This window comes from Eulemur rufifrons, chromosome 9, assembly GCF_041146395.1.
Source record: "Eulemur rufifrons isolate Redbay chromosome 9, OSU_ERuf_1, whole genome shotgun sequence".
Classification (NCBI taxonomy): Eukaryota; Metazoa; Chordata; class Mammalia; order Primates; family Lemuridae; genus Eulemur; species Eulemur rufifrons.
In genome coordinates, this window is record NC_090991.1 from 37,452,576 (window position 1) to 37,471,421 (window position 18,846).

An 18,846-nucleotide genomic window follows, 5' to 3' on the forward strand; every position below is an offset into this window, starting at 1 on the left:
AGTCAACCTGCTAAGAAATTGCAAAGACAGAAGGATATCTCATCGTTTTATATAGCTAAGTAGACACGATCTATTACATACATTTTTTGAAGATAAACAATAAAAAGTTAGAGTAAGAGTGCTTGACATCCGCACTGTCACACATAATTCATCCTAACTTTACCTGGTAATTTGGGGTGATCATCTATGTTAGCTAATTGTTCTTATCCAGAGGAAAAACAAACTTCTCATATCTTTATGACAGGAGGTGGTTTTGTAACTTAGAGCAAGGCACCTGAGGAAGTTAGGCTCCTACCTTCCCACAGAAACTGGGAGATAGGGGTGCTATCTCTTTGATGTTTACATCTCAAAGAGATGGCTCCCAGGTCTTTAAGAAAGACATTCCTGGGCCATAAAGCTGACAAAAGCCTATCTAGTCCACAAAAGGATTTACATGAATTTCAAAGAGAAGAAAAAGTACTTACAATTAGAATTTTTCAAAAGCACTTACAATTACTATTAAATTATCCCTGATTAAAAATTATATTATCAAGCCATAGTAATCAAAATAGTATGGTACTGGCATAAAAACAGAAACATACACCAATGGAATGGAATAGATAGCCCAGAAATAAATCTAAACATAATATGGCCAATTAATTTTCGACAAGAACACCAAGAGGACACGATGGGAAACAAATAGTCTCTTCAATAAATGTTGTTGAGAAAACTGGATTTCCACATGCAAAAGGATGAAATTGGACACTTATGTTACACCATACACAAAAATAAACACAAAATGGATGAAAGTCCTAAATGTAAGAACTGAAACAATACAACTCTTAGAGGAGAACGTAGAGCAAAAACTTCTTAACATTGGCCTTGGCAATCATTTTTTCGATATAGCACCAAAAGTGCAGGCTACAAAAGCAAAAATAAATAAATGGTACTATATCAGACTAAAAAGCTTCTGCACAGCCAAGGAAGCAATAAAAACAACGAAAAGGCAACCTACAGATTGGGAAAAATATTTGTAAAGCACATATCTGGTAAGGGCTTAACATCCAAAATTTATGAAGAACTCTTACAACTCAATAGAAGAAAAACAAATAACTGGGTTGAAAATGAGCAAAGGATCTGAGCAGACATTTCATGAAAGAATGCATAAAAATGGCCAACCAGTATATTAAAAGGTGTTCAACCTCAGTAATCAACAGGGAAATGCAAATGAAAACCACTACAAGGTATCATCTCACACCCATTAGGATGGCTGTCATCAAAAAGACAAGAGATAACAAATGTTGGCTAAGGTATGGAGAAAAGGGAACCCTAGTACACTGTTGGTGGGAATGTAGATTGATATAGCCAAATGGAAAATAGTATGGAGGTTCCTAAAGAAATTAAAAATAGAACTACCCAACAATCCCTCTTTTGAGTTTGTACCCAAAGAAGATGAAATCACCACTTCATAAAGATATCTGCATTCCCATGTTTGTTGCAGCATTATTCATAATAGCTAAGATACGGAGACAACCTAAGTATCTGTTAACTGATGAATAAAGAAAATACACACACACACACACACACACACACACAGGAATATTATTCAACCTTAAAAAAGGAGACCCTGCCATTTTCCACAACACAAATGGACCTGGAGGACATTATGCTAAGTGAAATAAGACAGGCATAGAAAGAAAAATATTACATGGTCTCACTTATATGTGGAATCTAAAAGAAAAGGTCAAATATACATAAAGAATAAAACAGTGGTTACTAGGGGTAGGGTGGGGGGAGGAAATGAGGAGATGTAGGTCAAAGGATACAAAGTAGCAGATATTTAGGATGAACAGGTTGAGATCTGCACAACGTGAGGACTATAGTTATTAAAATTGTATGGTATTTGGGAGTTTTGTTAAATAAGTAGATTTTAGCTGTTCTCATCACAAAAAAAGTAACTCTGAGATGATAGATATGTTAATTTGTTTTACTACAGTAAGCATTTTACTATGTATGTGTATTTCATAACATCATGTTATAAACCTCAAATATACACAATAAAAATTTTTTTAAATAAATACTCAAAAAGGGAGGAAAAATCTCTTTCCTTATTTTCAACAGAGAGAATTAAGCCTCCTATTTTTAATTTGCCCATGTCCCTACAGCATCCGGCTGCTCTCTCCCACGCTTCCTTCCATGCTTGAGGGCTTGAGAATAATTCTGATGCTCTGTATGCCGGTGGCATGGAAATGTCAGGTAGATTGTTTGTGGCTCCATCTGCCCAGACACACCAGGCAGCCATAACCTACTTGGCTCTCGTCCCTTTCCTGGGGTTAGGATCCAGGAAGCAGAGCACAGTTCTCCTAAGTAGTTCACCAAACTCACCTCCAGTTTTGCTGCTCTGCAAGGGCTCTGACTCAGTAGCAGAATCTGGGGCTCCCCTCTTGAGGACCCACCCCTGCCCCTGCCTCAGCAATCCTTTCTCCCCTCTCCGAAGCTCTTCTATTCTTGAGGGTGGGATGGAATAATCCTGCTCTTACCGCTAGAATCGAAGCACCAAGACTTGTCTTGTTCGCTGCCGAATCACCACTTTCTAGCTCTGTGCCTGGCACAGAGAACCCTCGCAATAAATTTGTGGACCATGAATGACATTTCTTCTGAATATTTTGTGTGGGCCTCTTCATTTTAAGACCAAGGACTAGAAGACGGCTTTGCTTTGGTTTTACCCTTCCCTGAAGCGATGAACACAGAGTAACCTATTTGTTTGAAGGAGGTAAAGGAAGTGAATTACCAGGAGACAGACAAGTAGCTTGAAAACACCATATTTCCCAGGCTTTTAGTGTTTATAAATACAAGCCAATCAGACACTCATCCATCCTCCATCTTGGAGAATTTTTATTGAGTGACATGCTAAGAGTTGGGCATTAAACTTTGGGAGAAATAACATCCTTTCTAACCCATTTGTACTTAAAAAAAGTGGCACATTCAAAAATTGAATTTTTGTTTAAAGAGGGAAAAATATTAAAAATAAAACAATGGATTAATTTATTTTAATGTAATACATTTGGGCACATGGATTTCACCCTTTAAAGCATCTGATTTTATTGTACTAGGAAGATAAATCTTAATCTATTTAGTGTTTTGCCTGTCCTACATGTAAGTGTAGTGATCAGTTTTTATTCTAAAAAGCATAACAGATAGAATTGATGGTGACACAAGTTTATATCAAGTAGCTTTTCCCTCCAGGCAGCTGCAAATACACATCTTTTTTCTTCAGCTAGACAGATCAGTCCAGCTGATCTTTTAGAATAATTTTGGGTGATAATCCCATAGAGCTTTGGGTATTATTTTATTTATGGAGTATTTATATAGTTTCTTTAGCAGCTTAGGATATTGTGAGTCCCTCTTTTTAATTATGAGTGCATTTTCATAGGATTATAGATGCATGATTAGTCAGCAAATAAAGGATTTTTTTTTTAAACTTTTAAACAATTGCTATAAATGACAGGCATTTACTGGCTTGTCCCTTTTTTGTTATATTGCTGTTTTTTCTACTCATAGGAGCAGGCCTCCACACGACATGGTTTAGTCTTGTGTTTTATATATCAGTTAAGAATATAATTAGATAAAGAGTTTTGTATGGGAACGTGTGTGTCAGCATTTTTTAGCATGTTTTCCGAGTGTATGAGAAATGCTTACGATGCTTTCTGTGTGTCCTGCACATGCGTTTCATGTGGAGTGATTAAGCAGGGTATATTACACACGCAGTCTTGGTCCCAGCAGGTGCCAAATTCATTCTTTGCTGCTATAACTCCAGGGTAAAAAGCAGGGCACTTTCTCAGTCAAGGACTTTGCTATGGGGTCCTGTTTTCTGTGACATCTTCCAGATGCTTCCATGGTGCTTTCCCTTCCTACCTTGTTTACTGAGACACCCCCCCCCCACCACCACCACCACAACACACAGATGCTTCATGCTCCAAAATGAGCTTTACTAGAGGGTGAGCTCATTTTGGGACACCAATGAGACACAATTTTGGTGTATTACAAATATAATTCAAGTTATATCATTAGCTTTGCAGACTATAGGCACCTAAAAAAACTGTTTAGAATTCAATTTCCTTATTTCCATCCTATTTTCATCTGGAGGTGCCTTAATTAAGTTCCAACCTTTGAAGTTATAGTTTGTAGTTGGAACTGTGCCCCCATCCACCTGTCCCACTTGAGCTACAATATTTACCTTTCCTTTCTGACCTTCGGGAGAGAGATCTTTGCTGGGTCCTAAGTACATCACCTTCACTAATTTCACAAGTATTCCATTCACTCTTTCTGTCTTTAAAATACCAATTTTTCTAAACCTGCTTTCTCTAACTTGTGACACTGGCCCTACCGTCTTCTATTAAGTGTCCTAGGTATTCTAGTCTTAGTCATTTTCCCCATTGTAGTTTATTCTAGACAATATGATCCCTAGCACTTGCATTTATCCTTTCTTGAATTTTCCCTCTGTTGTCTTCTTTTTCTGTTTTAAAATTTTACTTTTGTTAAAACATTTCTACTTAGGTCATCCTCACAGGCTTTCTGCCCTGCACACCAATTTTTAGCATCCTGGCAGTATTTTCCTGACACCCCTTAAAATTGCCAGAATCTTCCCCCAAATACAGCTGTGAAATTTCTTCTCTTCTGCCTGAACTATATTTCTCTTTATAATATTCTGTAAACATTATTCACTGGCTTGTAAGACATATGTTTTCCAGTCATCCCAGGGCCTTTCTCATTTTTAATTCAACTTTTTATTTTGAGGTAATGGTAGATGCAGTTGTAGGAAACAGTACAGAGAGAGCCCACGTACCCTTTACTGAGTTTCCCCAATGGTAACATCTTGTAAAATTACAGGACAACCAGGGTGTTGACATTGATATAGCCAAGATACGGTGGGACGTTTCTATTGTCACAATGATCTCTCGTCAAGGCCCTTTTCTCAGTGCCAGCTCTGGGCAGTGTGCTAGATGCCATGAGGGTTGTAGAAGGGAATCAGACACCGCCCTCCTGCCATGGCTCCAATGCAAAGGAGAAAGTGGGAAGTGCCACAAGTTAGGTGCCACTGAAAAGGGAGTAATTACTTTTTTTTTTTTTTTTTTTTTTTTTTGCTGAGGGGTTCAGAAAAGGCTAGGAAGGGCAAATACTAATTAAAAATAAGAGGTTTAACTCTTCCTGATAAACATAAGGGAAGAGACACCTTCTTTCTCCCTTTTCTTAGAGCATTTACTTTAGAAAACTAGTAATTATAAATTCTTTCTCTGTCTCCTTGAAATGTAAGTAAATCTTTTAAAAAGTGAAATAAGCCTTTGCCAGCTTTACAGCATGGACTGCCTTTCACAAAAACTGGGAACCATCTCTCTGGTATACAAACATCCGAGGAAAGTAACACCCCTGTTTCCCAGATTCTGTGGGAGGATAAAAGCCAAATTTCAGCAGGCACTTTGCTCCAAAACTGCCTCCTTTTATAAAGACAGGATCAGTTTATTTTACCTTTATGTAAAGCTCATTAACTAACATAAATTATCACCAAATTAGAATGAACTGTATGTGACAAATGGTGCTGTCAAGTCCTCTTACTTGGACACTATTGTTTATCTTGAGGACATGTGTGTAATACGTTGCACCTGCTTGCAAAGGGTGAGCTTTCTTTCTGTGTTTGCGATGTCTTAGTGGATGATCTGTAACTCGCATCACATTCTAGTTTAATGCTTATTAAATGCTTCTAAAACTGTTTTCTTTCTCTTTTACCCTTGTAGAGAGGATTTCTGGGTTGAGAGATTTTGTTTTAAATTATATTCCCTTAACAGATTTCATGGAGGAGGTAGTGTCTGACCCTGGCTATGAAGGATGGTGTATACATACGTTATAGGCAATTTATTTAAAAATATGTAACATTTCTCATTTGTAGTTTAACACACACATGAGACCCTGTGTTAGGCAGGTGACAGAGGGTTTGCCTTGAAATTAAAAAATTAAAAAAAAATTAAGGTGAAATTCACATAACATGAAATTAGCCACTTAAAAATGTACAGTTCATTGATATTTACTACACTCACAATGTTGTGTAACTAAACCTCTATCTGGTTTCTATTTTCATCACCCCAATAGAAAACCCAACCCATTGTCATTCCCCATCCTCCCGTTCCCCCAGCCACCCCAAATCACCAATTTGCTGTCTGTCTCTATGGATAGCAGCACTATTCATAATAGCCAAAAGGCAGACAAAACCCAAGTTTCCATCAATGGATGAACGAACAAACAAATCTGTGCTAGACACATGCAATGGAACATGATTAAGCCGTAATAAGGAATACAGTCCTGGTGTATGCTACAACACAGATGAACCTTGAAAACATTACATTAAATGAAAGAAGGCAGACACAAAATGTTCCATCTCTATGCTATATCCAGAACCTAGTATATGATTCTAATCTATATGAAATATCCAGAATAAGTAAAAAAAAATTTTTGTTTTTGTTGGAACATTTTAGCACGTTTGGGAAGACACTATATGTTAGGCTTTGAACCCGCATAGGAGATGGTGTGGATCGTTTTCTGGTAGAGTTGTAAAGGGGAAGAGGCAGGAAGTACTAATAGAAGAATTAGGGGCAGCCGATGACCGAGGAAGCAAGAGTTTGCAGAAATCCCTCAGCTTGGCTGCCAACAGTCACCCTACCTGAGCAAGCTCGTGACTGGGCGCCAAGCTTCTCTGACAATAGGAGCTGGTCCCTGCCCAGCCCTGGATATATGCCCTGCACAGCTACTGTGGCAGAATAGTCTAGTCCTCAGAATCAAACATGTAGTTTAACTTTGCGTTTTCAGGGCCTTGAATGCGGGACCAATTTTGCTTTTTCCCTTCCGCCCTCTCCAGGAGCCTCCGCAACCAGACTGTGTGGGCAGCGTGGGGCACCTGTGCGGATCATGTTCACAGGTGTGATGTAGTTCTTTTTTATAGTTAAAGTGTATATGTCTATCTGTATTATTTTTGCTTACTATGTGTCTTCACGCAATGGCTTGAATTATGAAATTCTATTTTCAGGCGTAAACGCCCTCTCTCTACCCAAAGTGGCCATCTAAACGTGCCCAGCCCGGAAGCAAACTCTCCACCTGCTGTGCCCCCGTCTGCCTTCTCCTTGTTCATGTCCCCTTTGCCTCCGTGCTTTTCTGCTCTCAGTGTGGAGCCCTTTCTCTGGGCTGGTCTCTGGTCCCTGACAGCTGCTGTCAGAGGCATCTGCTATTGTCTCCCCATCCTTCTTTTCTGCCGTGGCTTTCAACTTCCCCGTCGGTCTCCAAGTATCTGAGCACCTTCCATAGCTCGGCGGCGCTGTTACATAGCGTTGGAGGCTGTAATGTGCACAAACCACCGCACACTTGCATATCCATGGGGACCCCTTTCTAAGTAAGCTTGATATATAAAAACTGGAATCCCAGAAGTGATCCATTTGGGTTTTTGGCAAAGAGAAATTTTGCAAAAATAATTTTAGCTATACAAAAAAATTATTTTTAATTATATTTTCCCATAGGCTTCACAGAAGTAGCATCCAATCTTGGCTGTTAAATGAATAGCATTTACAATATACAGCTTAACAAAAATTCCATTTTGCCACAACCTTTAAGTGGGGTTCAAAATACTTGATAATTGTTTTTTGCTTAACTAGATTGTCAGCTTCTTAAGGGCAAAGAGTGCGTGTTTTATATTTCTTTAGAACTTGCCCCAATTCCATCTTCCCACCGGCCCTTTAGACTTAGCATTTAGTTAAGGCTTCTGAACAAACAAATGAGTATCAGAGTAAACAATCTTTTATTGACTTTGTATCTTGTCTTGAAAAGGAATTGATTATTGTTAAAGTTCTCTTAAAACATGTTTTGAGTTCTGGAAATGTGCATTGCAAGGTTTGAGTTTGTTTTGATTTCCCAATTGTACAATCAGGAGAGGAGTTGCTTACTTAGGGATTACTGTTGAATATTTAGGATAGAATGATAATCTTTTCCTCTTGGGCATGGGGTTGTGTTCAAATTAAATATGCTAATACTATACCCCAGAAATTATCCAGTTTAAGGCAACTTAATGGCCTTCATAGATCATATCATTTTATATTAATATAATACTTTTACTTCTGTAAATAATTTTGAGCACTTGGAGAAAACACTGGAGTCTATAGTTTTTATTCTCAAAGATCATAATCTTTGAAACCTTTCTAAATATCCGCAAGAGTAGAGACTCATGCCTTCAATAGTCATTGAAGTTAGTACTGTGTGAGAATTAGGAAAACATTTCCGGTTCTCTTTGATAAATCTTAAAGTGTTAAAGATTGCATAAAACAGAATCCATCCTTTTTTCAACTGTATGATTCTATATGATACCTCTGATAGTTAAGCTATATTATCTTATTACTGTAAGTACCTTTGATTAGTTAGTAATCAATAAGTTATCTATGACAAATCATCTGGTAGCAAGATAAAAATGTGCATAGTTTATTTTCTGATTCAGTGTTTAATACATTGCTGATTTCTTTCAGACTGTAGTCTGTAATGCTGTGCTTTTTTGTGATACAGAGTGTTCTGAAATTTGTGAAATTTTTTATTTCCTTGTAATTTTTTTGGCCCCTCAATTTGACTTTTGCTTCTCTTTGGCTTCTTACACCACTGGCCCACAGTTAAAAAAGAAAGTTGAATAGATTTTAAGATGTCTTTTGGCTTAAATTGCAAACAATTACATTTGGAAATTAATGAACTGTCTGAAATTTAGTCCAGCCTATATGAAAAACAAAACGGTTGGCAGGGCAAGAACAGTTGATTAGTGATTCCACATTCCACCACACCTTTTGCACATATTTTTCGCATTGCTGCCTTCAGAACAATTCATTATACTAATCCACCAAGCTTCAGCTCCTTCTTAATTGTTTTTCTCAAATGTCTCAACTCACCGGTGGCTCAGTGCAATCTGTCACTGCTGACTCCAGAAATGAAATTGATGATATGTTGACATACTGGTGTCACAAGCTTGGTTACCCTCAAAAATCATTATCTTTAAAACTTCTCCAAGTAGCTACAAAACTATCGACTCATACCTTGAAAGAGATGGTCACTGAAGTCATACAGTTTTAGAATTAGAGAAATATTTTTAATTTCCTTTGAGAAATCTTAAGTGTTAATCTCAGAGATTGAGCAAAAAACCAGAACCCACCATTTTTCAACCTTGTATGAATCTATGATATCTTTGATAGTTTAGCTATATTGCCTTATTACTGTACTTGCGTATTGTAAATGATAAATAAGTGTTTTTTGAATTGAGTAGAGTTATCTACGAGATAGGCTTATCTGCACGATTTCTTTCTGAATATGTTGTGTTTTTTTGTGTGTGACTCACTTGTGGAAGGACTTCTCTGTTGTGGTTCTTGGGTTGAGATAATTCATACCTCAAAATATCATAGTTACTTTTGAATTTCTAGAGTTTTGTTTGTTATAAAGTGATTTTATTAATGCGCGTTGAAATTCTGATGTTTATCAGTTGGCTAGAACTTTTCCTATGAATAGTTTCATTGAAACAAAGACTGTTATTTTTTTTGTGGTATAGAGACATATCTTGTAGTACAAATTGTAGACAGTTGCCCATTTCTTACTCTGGTTTTCTATTGGATATTTCCAGCTGGGTGTTCCATTGTCACATTCAACTCAGTATACCCACAACTTGCCATCCCATCTTTCTTTCTAATTCTGCTCTCCTTGTCAACTTTCCAATTTGTATTCCACCTTGAAATTTTAGAATTTTTGTTTACCCTATCTTAACTCTTTACAGTCAAATAAACCAAATCTTGTCTCTCAGACTCTTCACTTCTCCTGGGATTGTCTCAGTCCAGAAAAATTTCAATTTATCCTTAAATTGCTGCAGTAAGCTACTAACTTCATCTCTAATCTTCATCCCCAGCACTCGCATACAGATGTCTATTAATAAATTGCTCCACAAAGCAGGGAGCAACAGCATCTGTATGGGGCAGCTGAGGAAGTTTTCACAGATGAGGTAACTTTTGAGTTGGGTCTTGAAGAATGAATATGAGTTTGCCCAGTAGAGAAGAGGGGAAGAAACATTAAGGGAAAGAAAATGTTACCATCGCATTCAGAGCATGGGCTCTGGAGCTAGAATGCCAATGTTGGAAACTTGGAAAGCAGCTGCCTTGGACAAGTTATTTAATTTCTCTGTGTCTCATTTTCCTCATCTGTAAAATGGGGATAAAAATAGTCTACCTCCTAGGGTCACAGTGAGGATTGAATTAACTGATACGTATGAAATACTTAGAGCGGTGCCCAGCACATAGTTGATGGAGAGTGGACAGGGCTTGGAAGTTTAGGGAGCAGTGGGAGTTCAGTATGGCTGGAGTTTAGGGTATAGGTGCTGGGCAGAGCGTGGGATAATTGGTAGGAAAGGAATAGAGTTGAGAAGGGTGGAGCCAGATGGCAAGGGGGAGTTGTGGGCCACCATAAAGTGCATCTAGGCAGTGGGGAGCACTGAGCATGTGTTTGTAAACCACTGGAATGATGTGCTCTGAATTCAGGAAGTGGTTCCGACATCAGTGTGGAAGGTAGACTGATGGAGGTAGAGACAGATTGCAAGAAAACCACAGTAACTTCCAACTCTTTTCTCTGCAACTCACAAGAACCAATACACTTTCTGTCATGGCCTCAGTGCACAACACGTGCACTTTTATAAGCAAAACAAAACTTTTGTCAAATAATGTCCGTAATTTATTAAATATATTACAAATAATGCCATATGTTACTTAAAATAATATTTACTGTCCCTAGGTACCATGTACTTTGATATTTTCCATTCCATTTCATTTCAAAATGCTGATTGCACAATCTATGCATATAAGAAAATTGCACATGTGCCCTATAAATTTGTCTAAGTTAAAAAAATAAAAATGCTGATTGTGATCCAGTATTTTGAACTAATGAGTCACAAGCTGCAACTTGAAAAATACTGCCTTAAACTAACTTACAAGGGTACACCTTCTTGTTTAGTCAACTTTTTGTCTTTAATTAAGCATATTTCTTTCTTTCTTTAGTTTATCTCCTTTCCTTCTTCACTTCCTTTGACTTTTCAAAGTAAATGTAGATAAAAATGTCTCCCCACATTTTGAGTTGAACAATGTTGAAATGAAACCATTTAAATGTGATGTAGTAATAGCTTCTAAGACATTTATTATTATTTATATGGGTGTAAATTTGAAAGAAAAAAATTATAGTGCTATTTTGACAAATGCCTTAGTTAAACTATTTTACAACCAGTCTTGATTTTATATGACTTTAACTGATTAATGCAAATGATGAATTCATATACAAATCACACTTTTAGATCTTGGAATATACTGTTTCTCTGAAGAAAATGAAATACAGTAATAGAAAATTTTTCTTTAGTACTTACCTTTGATTTTATTTCCTATTTTTGATTCTGTTTCAAACTTATGACTGGAAAGAAAAATAGGATAGTCATACTCTTGTTTTGATTGTTTTAGGTATTCATAAAAACTGTAATATCTGGGATGGGTTTTAAAACTCTACAGTGAAATAATTGAATTTTAGCTTTTTATATATATTTTTATTCATTCTGTTTTAGAATTACACCACCCCAAATGATTATTAAACATATAAAAGGTTGGATAGAATATGCTTGTTTTCATAGAAGGGAAGGTAGAAGAACAGTACCGCCTGGAATTTCAGTTCAGTTGGGCAAACATTTGTAGAGTGGTAACGCATGAGACTAGGGGCTGGGTTCATCACACAAGGCTTCCGTCTCTACTTTCATTGAACCGGGTATTGAAAATTGTAGTTACTCAATGGGTCCTGTGGAAGTTTGCTGAGCCCTGGTAGTATAACATTGTTGCATTTAGTTAAAGATATTAATAAGAGACACGGATACCTGTACATACTCCTAATCTCACTCACTCCCCTTCTTCCCCAAAGTCGCATACCAGCCCTGCTCTTTAAGCGGGCAGTGCCAGGGCTCAAGTTCATTCTCCAGGTGCTGCGTGTAGCCTGTGCTTGCTCCTGCTCTCTGTCTCGCTTGAAGGAGCTGGGTCTCCAGGGCGCTGATCTGAACCTACCATGGTCAAAGTTGAGTCTGGCAATTGGCCTTTGATTCTGTCATGCTGGCCTCGAGAGATGTTTCCTAAGGGTGAAGTTTGCCCAAGAGAAGAGATGAAACAAAGAGTTTTTTAGGTAGATTAGCGTCAGAAAGTGTTCCTATTGTACAGGCATTTTCACTCTTCTCTTCTAACCCTGTATCTTTCAAGTATAATAAAACCAGAGATAACCTTGTACACGAATGTTGTGGTTTAAGGGGGTGAGGTTCCATGATTTCATGGGCAGGAGAGTACCTCAAGCTCCCTGTGTCTTTTGTACCTAGCTGAATATATGGTGAGCATTTGCTTTTGTGGTGTAGGAAAATTCTGGTTTTTAAGGCAGAACAGTGATTCCCAACAGGAGATTTTGTGCTCTTTTCCCCACTCTTGGCATCAGAGACCTTTTCGGTTGTCACAAGAAAGGTGTGTATGTGTAGAGGTACTACTGGCATCTACTAGGCAGAGGCCATAGATCCTGCTGCTAAAATTCCTATAATCCACAGCACAGCTGACCCCACTGCCCAAAGAATTACCCAGCCTGAAGTGTCTGTAGTGCCAAGGTTGAGACATTCTGCTTTAAAACCTGACACTCGGTTGATATGTATTGTGAAAGTTTCAGGAAACTACTTGAATTAGGGTGAATCTGATCTCATTTAAATTTCCTGTAGAATTAATTCGGCCACCTTGAAAAATTTCAAAAAATTTATTTAAAAAATTTAGTTGCACACAGTCATAGATTTTAGAGCTAGAAGGTGGGTACTTTAGTAATCACCAGCTCCCTTGTTTTACAGATTAAGAAAAAAATGAAGTCTAGAGATAGATACTTTTTGAAGAGTGACTTATCTAAGGTTACATAGTTTAGAGACAACCTGAGACTGAGACTGAGGTGTACCAGGTCAATGCAGAATATAGCAACTTGCTAATCATGATTAGTTTAATACAAATTTCTCTGGCTAAAGTGTCTTTCCAGAAGATAATGATGCTGCCACTATCCTGGTTCCTATTCTCCGCTCCTGAAACACTGGGCACTTAATAAATGCTTATCATAAATGATCTTATTTTTAAGTATAAGTGAAAATTGATTTTAAAAGTGAAACATTGTTTTTCAAGTTTAAATGTACTAAATCCTCATAATTAAAAAGGAGTATATATACTCCTTGATATTTAATGAAATCACAGCTGACTTATATGCAGGTATTTTTTCTAGATTAATCCTCTTAAGCTTTCAGACAGGAGCCTTACCACCTACCTGGAGATAGAAACAGTGATCTCATTCTGAGCACGAGCCGAGCCAACGTTTCCCTAACAGAGATCTCATGCCGACCTTTGCCGTACCTTGGCTAATTCAGTGGCTGTAATATTTGCAAAATAGGGCCTATTATGTACAGTTAATAATTTTGCTTCCAGATGTTTTTTCATACATTAAATGAAAAATTTCCTGTCCAAGTTACTAATTGAAAAAGTCCAAGATCTTGGATTTTTCTTAAGAGCCTTAAACAAATAAACTTTATTAGGGAAGATAATATTTTAGAAACATATTGCTGAGAATTCATGTGAAATCATACAATTTTCTGTGTTTATGGCATTTTCCCCCAGGGAGAGATTTTGACATATCACGGCCACTGTAGACTGTAAGTTCTATCTCCAGGGCCTATGAAGTTGGCTTTGGTTCATTCGTCTCAATCTTAGTGGAAGCAGATGCATCATCATCATCAGCAGCAGCAATCTGCTGTTGTAGCATTCTGCTCTGAAATTCCACAATAAAAGCAGCATCATTTATCAGTGGAGCAAAGTCGTCCTCTATTTCCTGACCTTGGCTTTGTTTTTAGCTTACTTTGTTGTTGAACCTAATTTCAGCATCTTGATGATTCTCCTCGGTGTTGGCTTCATAGTGAGTTCTCCTGACCTTGAGGAGCTGGGTTAGATCAGCTCCAGACGTAGTGTCCAATTCCACATGCATGTTAGAGCCTGCAACAGCTGGCTGAAATTGGAAACAGCCCTCAAGGAATTCAATCATAATGATGGGAAAAGTCACTTTATTTATTAGTTTTCTGAAACCTCATCATTAGATTCAGATTGAAGACAGGATTTATGTAAGAAAGAGGAAAGTTATGCTTTCGTGTATGGGCGAGTACATCTTCATGGCTCTTCTCGAGATAAGCTAACTCCTCTGCTGGAGTTTCAATCTGCATTTCCAGATCAGCCTTGGACAAAGTCAGGTCATGCAGGACTTGGTGCAGACTGTCAATGCCACCCTTGACACCCTGGTACGGGGTCAGTTCAGTCTCAAACCTGGAAGAAATTTTGAATGCTTTCCACGGTCATTACATTTGTGTTATTATGCTCTATTTTAAACATTTTATTAAAGAAATATTCCGGAAATGCTAACTTTCTGTTCAAATTTGTTGCTAATATAATTTGCTACCAACTTTTTGAATTTTGGGGAGTTTGATGTCACTGCATCTCAAATGCTGAAAGCTTTGGGAAAGACCTGTCTCAGCAATTTTGTATGTTAGGACACAGTGGCCCTACCTTGTTGGCCTCTTGTGTGTTGAGCTGGAAGTTACATAGGGAGACAGATTTGGCTCAACATAAGGAAAACATTTCTAACAATACACCTGTTCTTAAATCAAGTAGGCTGCCTTAAAAAATCATGAACTTTCCAGGCTCTGGACACCTTTAGCCAGAGACTAAAGACCTAGAATAATCTTTCAGGAAGAATTTCTGTTCTGGTTGGGAGGTTGGAATAAAAGTCACCACCCAATTCTTTAAAATTCTGTGAATTTTATGTAGCTGTGATTGCGATAGAAATCACAAAGCACTGATATTTGTTCTTCATGGAAAATTTGTGTGTGGAAGGCAAAATTATCTCACTCTGAAATGGTGCAACAGAGCCCTCATTTGCATAAAAACTGCCATGGAGATTAAACAAATCTGGCTTATTGGTCTTAGAGAAACTCATAAAAAGTTATTTGAAGTAATTTATTTACAGATAGCTGCAAGCAATGAGTAACGCTAAAAGCAGTATGTGTTTCTAAAGGTGAAGGTGTTAGAATTAATTGATAGAGGTTGTGATGGTCATGAAAAAGCTCTTTCCCTCCTAATTGTTTCCCTTACTTGCTGTGTGACTTTGAGTAAATGATGTGACCTCTTCAAGCTTCCTTTTCTTCATCTATAAAATACAAACGGTAATACCTACATCATAGGGTTTGTGGATCAAGTGGAATAAAGCATATAGATGCAAAGTGTTTTCCACAGGGTCAGTAAATTCTTGACATTAATCATCATGGTTATGAATTGTGCCATTAGAGGTTTTTCAAGGATGAGAGAAGATGCTTGGAAACTATGTGTCTCTGTGTCTCTGTCTCTCTCTCTCTATATATAAAATCTCAATTTTTAAATAAAATCCCTTGCAGAAACTCTCCTCACCACTTTATGGTTATAAAAATTTTATAATGGGTCTTGCTTAGATTGCATATCATCTGAACTTTTTGCACATAAAAAGTTGGTTTTCAATGAAATATTCACCTCTCATCTCACCCCCCACCCACCTGAACTCCGGCCCAGGGGCATCTGTGCCGACTCCTCTGGTCTCTGACTCCAGCCGATTTCTCCTGTCTATATAGATAGAAAACTGTTCTGGAAATTTTGAAGCCTGCCTGTTTAATTTGGAGAGAAAGAAGCGGTTTTGAAAAAATAGAAATATATATAGTACTTTTTGGGGGACCTTTAACAGAACTAGGCCACTTTGTGGGTTTAGGATATGAAACTGCAGAAATTCACTTACGTTGGTGCAGTAGAATTCCAGCTCTTGGAATTTGGAAGACTGGGCTTTAACTTCTGATTCTTTCCCTTACTTGCTGTAAGACTCTGAATAAATTATTTGACTTCTCCAACCTTCATTTTCTTCATCTGTAAGGTATGAACAGTAATACCTACACCATAGGGCTTGTGAATTAAGTGAATAATGCATATAGATAAAAAGTATTTACATATGTAATATGTTCTTATGAAATGTAAATTCCTTTTCTCCTACTAATTTTTCTCCTTCTCCTCTTCCTCCTTTGGTTTGCTCAAAAAATTATTATGCTTGACATCATTTGTTATAAAAACATCGGTTTAGATTAATTATATACTTATCAATCCATCATAATGCTTTTACATCACGAGTGGAACCAAACACAGCTACACTTTTTCTAATTTGTTTTTAAATACAAAGGCAATGCCTACTCCCTAGACAGGTCAAGCAACTGACAGATATACTAAGAAAAGTGAGCAATCTTCCTCCCCTGCTAACCAGTTCCTCACCATGCCAGGCAGGTAACCACTGCCAGCCTTTTGGTGTGGGTACATTTTTCTATGCTTGTATAAACACATACAAATACATATGGGTTTCCTTCTCTCCTTTTAGTATTTTTGTTTATACAAACATATTCTATGCACTGACTCTGCAATTTGCTTTTTTCACTTAACAAAATTACACAAAGATTTAATGCATTGTTTTTTATGACTACATTATATCCCACTGTTTGGATACACATAGTTTATTCAATCATTTCTTTACTGATGGACATTCAGGCTGTTTCCATGTTTTTGCCCTTTTAGAAAATGCTGCAATAAATACCCTTGCACATATATCAAATGTCTGGGTCTAAGGGCATTAAGGAATCTAGCAGATCTTAGTTGTTGTCAAATTATGAGAAATGGTCAGTCACTGAGATAATTCATCTCCCTACAGTTGTGACTAATATTTATTAGCTTCCCAAATGGAGTAGCCTTGTTCTCTGAATTTCTTAGAATACTCCATATTATAACTTCTTATCTTTGACTGTTGCAGTTTCTTAAAAACAGTGTCCAAAACTTTGAACCAGTTTTGTGGTGGGTAGGTTGCGAGACAGTACCTGTCTTCGAAATGTCAGCTTGTTCCTCCCAGCTGACAGCTAACCTGTGTTTCTGCACTGAGCTTGAGGTCTTCCCCGCTCTGCAACTTCTGGGTGGTTCCTGCATCCCTTTTGAGAAGCATAATGAAATTCTCCTAAAAGTCATGAATGATTTCCTGACAAATTTATGTAAAACTCAATGTAAATTTTTTCTGTTGCATTTTATAGTTGTACATTTAGAGAACATTATAACAATCCTTTTTGTCATCTTTTCTTTTTCCTTTTTATAAAAGATAGCTATTGCAATATGACTTTTATGCCTGTAGTTTGTTTTGCCATTGTGGATCTCTGGACACTGCCCAACTCCACTGTGTCATCAAGAGGCAAGCCTGAACCATACGGTACACATCATACTGCAGTTTTGTTATGAGCTTTCATATTCCTTGTGCTTCAGTCAGCAAAAAAACACTTCATCGCTCCAGGGAGTTCAAGCTTCTTACATGCGATAGCTCAGTAATACACTCTGGGTTTGTTGTTTATGTGCTATTTAAGTGCTAGCATTAAAAAGAGTGGTTGAAGTGTTATCTCAATGTTTGTGTCTCTCCACTTTATTATTTCATGTTGATATTGATACTACAAATGAGTAAATTGTTTTTAAAAGAGCTTGATCAATATTTTCTGTTATGTGTCATGTTTGAGAAACCTGATGAGTTTTTAAAGTGATTTATTACTTGCAGTATTTTGTTACTTGAGGAGGTTATTTGGATAATATTACTTGAGCTACATTTGGGGTGATTTATATTCATTACTTTATCTCCTCTTGTTTGAACGCTGTCTAATTCCATGAAGTCACTAAGCAAGTTTAGACCACTTTCCTTACTGCCTCAAATCCTTTAACTGTTTCCTCTGTGCTGCCTGCTGTAAATCTTGTTCTAATCTCTGTGACGACCAATGCCACTTCTAGCATTCTCATCATTCCTGTCCATAGTCCCCGGAGGTCAGAAAGACAAACACAACCCTATGAATTTCTGGATCAAAAGTTAACAGGTGAAAATCCATATGCACGCAGGCACTGGCTCTTCCTCTTATGGATAAGTCCATCTCAGAAGAAAGAAACCCCTTCCTCTCATTTGAAAGTTGACTGGACAGCTGAACTGTAGGGTTTCTTTTTTGATTTCAAAATGTTAAGGGGTTACAAATATTTTTGTTACATGGATAGCTTTTATAATGCTTAAATCAGGGCTATGAGTGTGCCCATCACCCCAGTGGTGTTCATTGTACCTGATAGGTAGGTTTTTACCCCTCCTCTCTTCCTGCCTTCCCCCTTGTTGATTTCCAATGACCGTTACATCTCTCTGTGCCTATGTGTGCCCATCGATTAGTTCCTAATTATTAAAGAGTACATGTGTTGTTTGTTTTTCCAGTCCTGAGATACTTCACTTAGGATAATGGTCTCCAGTTCCACCAAAGTTGCTGCAAAAGACATTATTTCATTCCTTTTTATGGCTGAGTAGTACTCCATAGTATATATATATATATATATATATATACCCACCACATTTTGTTAATCCACTCATGGATTTAGAATTTCAAAATAAACATATTCCTGTTGTGTAGTTTGAAAATAAATTTTAAGTCAGGTAATAATGTATGACCACCCTGTCCTTAACATTTTATCAATCATTGCACATACATTTCATGATCCAAAATGGTTCAATACTTAGTTTTAAAAACTGAACATGCCCTTAACAATACATTCTATTGTGTCTAGTATCTTGATGCCCATGATGTAGCCTTTTCTATATCTGTAAACAATCATTTAGTGCAAA

The 18,846-nt window shown here is 37.3% G+C and overlaps 1 long non-coding RNA gene across 1 annotated transcript in view; it reads left to right on the plus strand.

Moving 5' to 3' along the window:
- The window catches only part of LOC138392124 (uncharacterized), a 129,579-nt gene that overhangs the window by 69,069 nt on the left and 41,664 nt on the right, over nucleotides 1-18,846 (plus strand). The window contains exon 5 of the long non-coding RNA XR_011234895.1: nucleotides 6,887-6,946. This is a non-coding gene — a long non-coding RNA (uncharacterized lncRNA). The remainder of the gene's footprint in view (nucleotides 1-6,886; nucleotides 6,947-18,846) is intronic.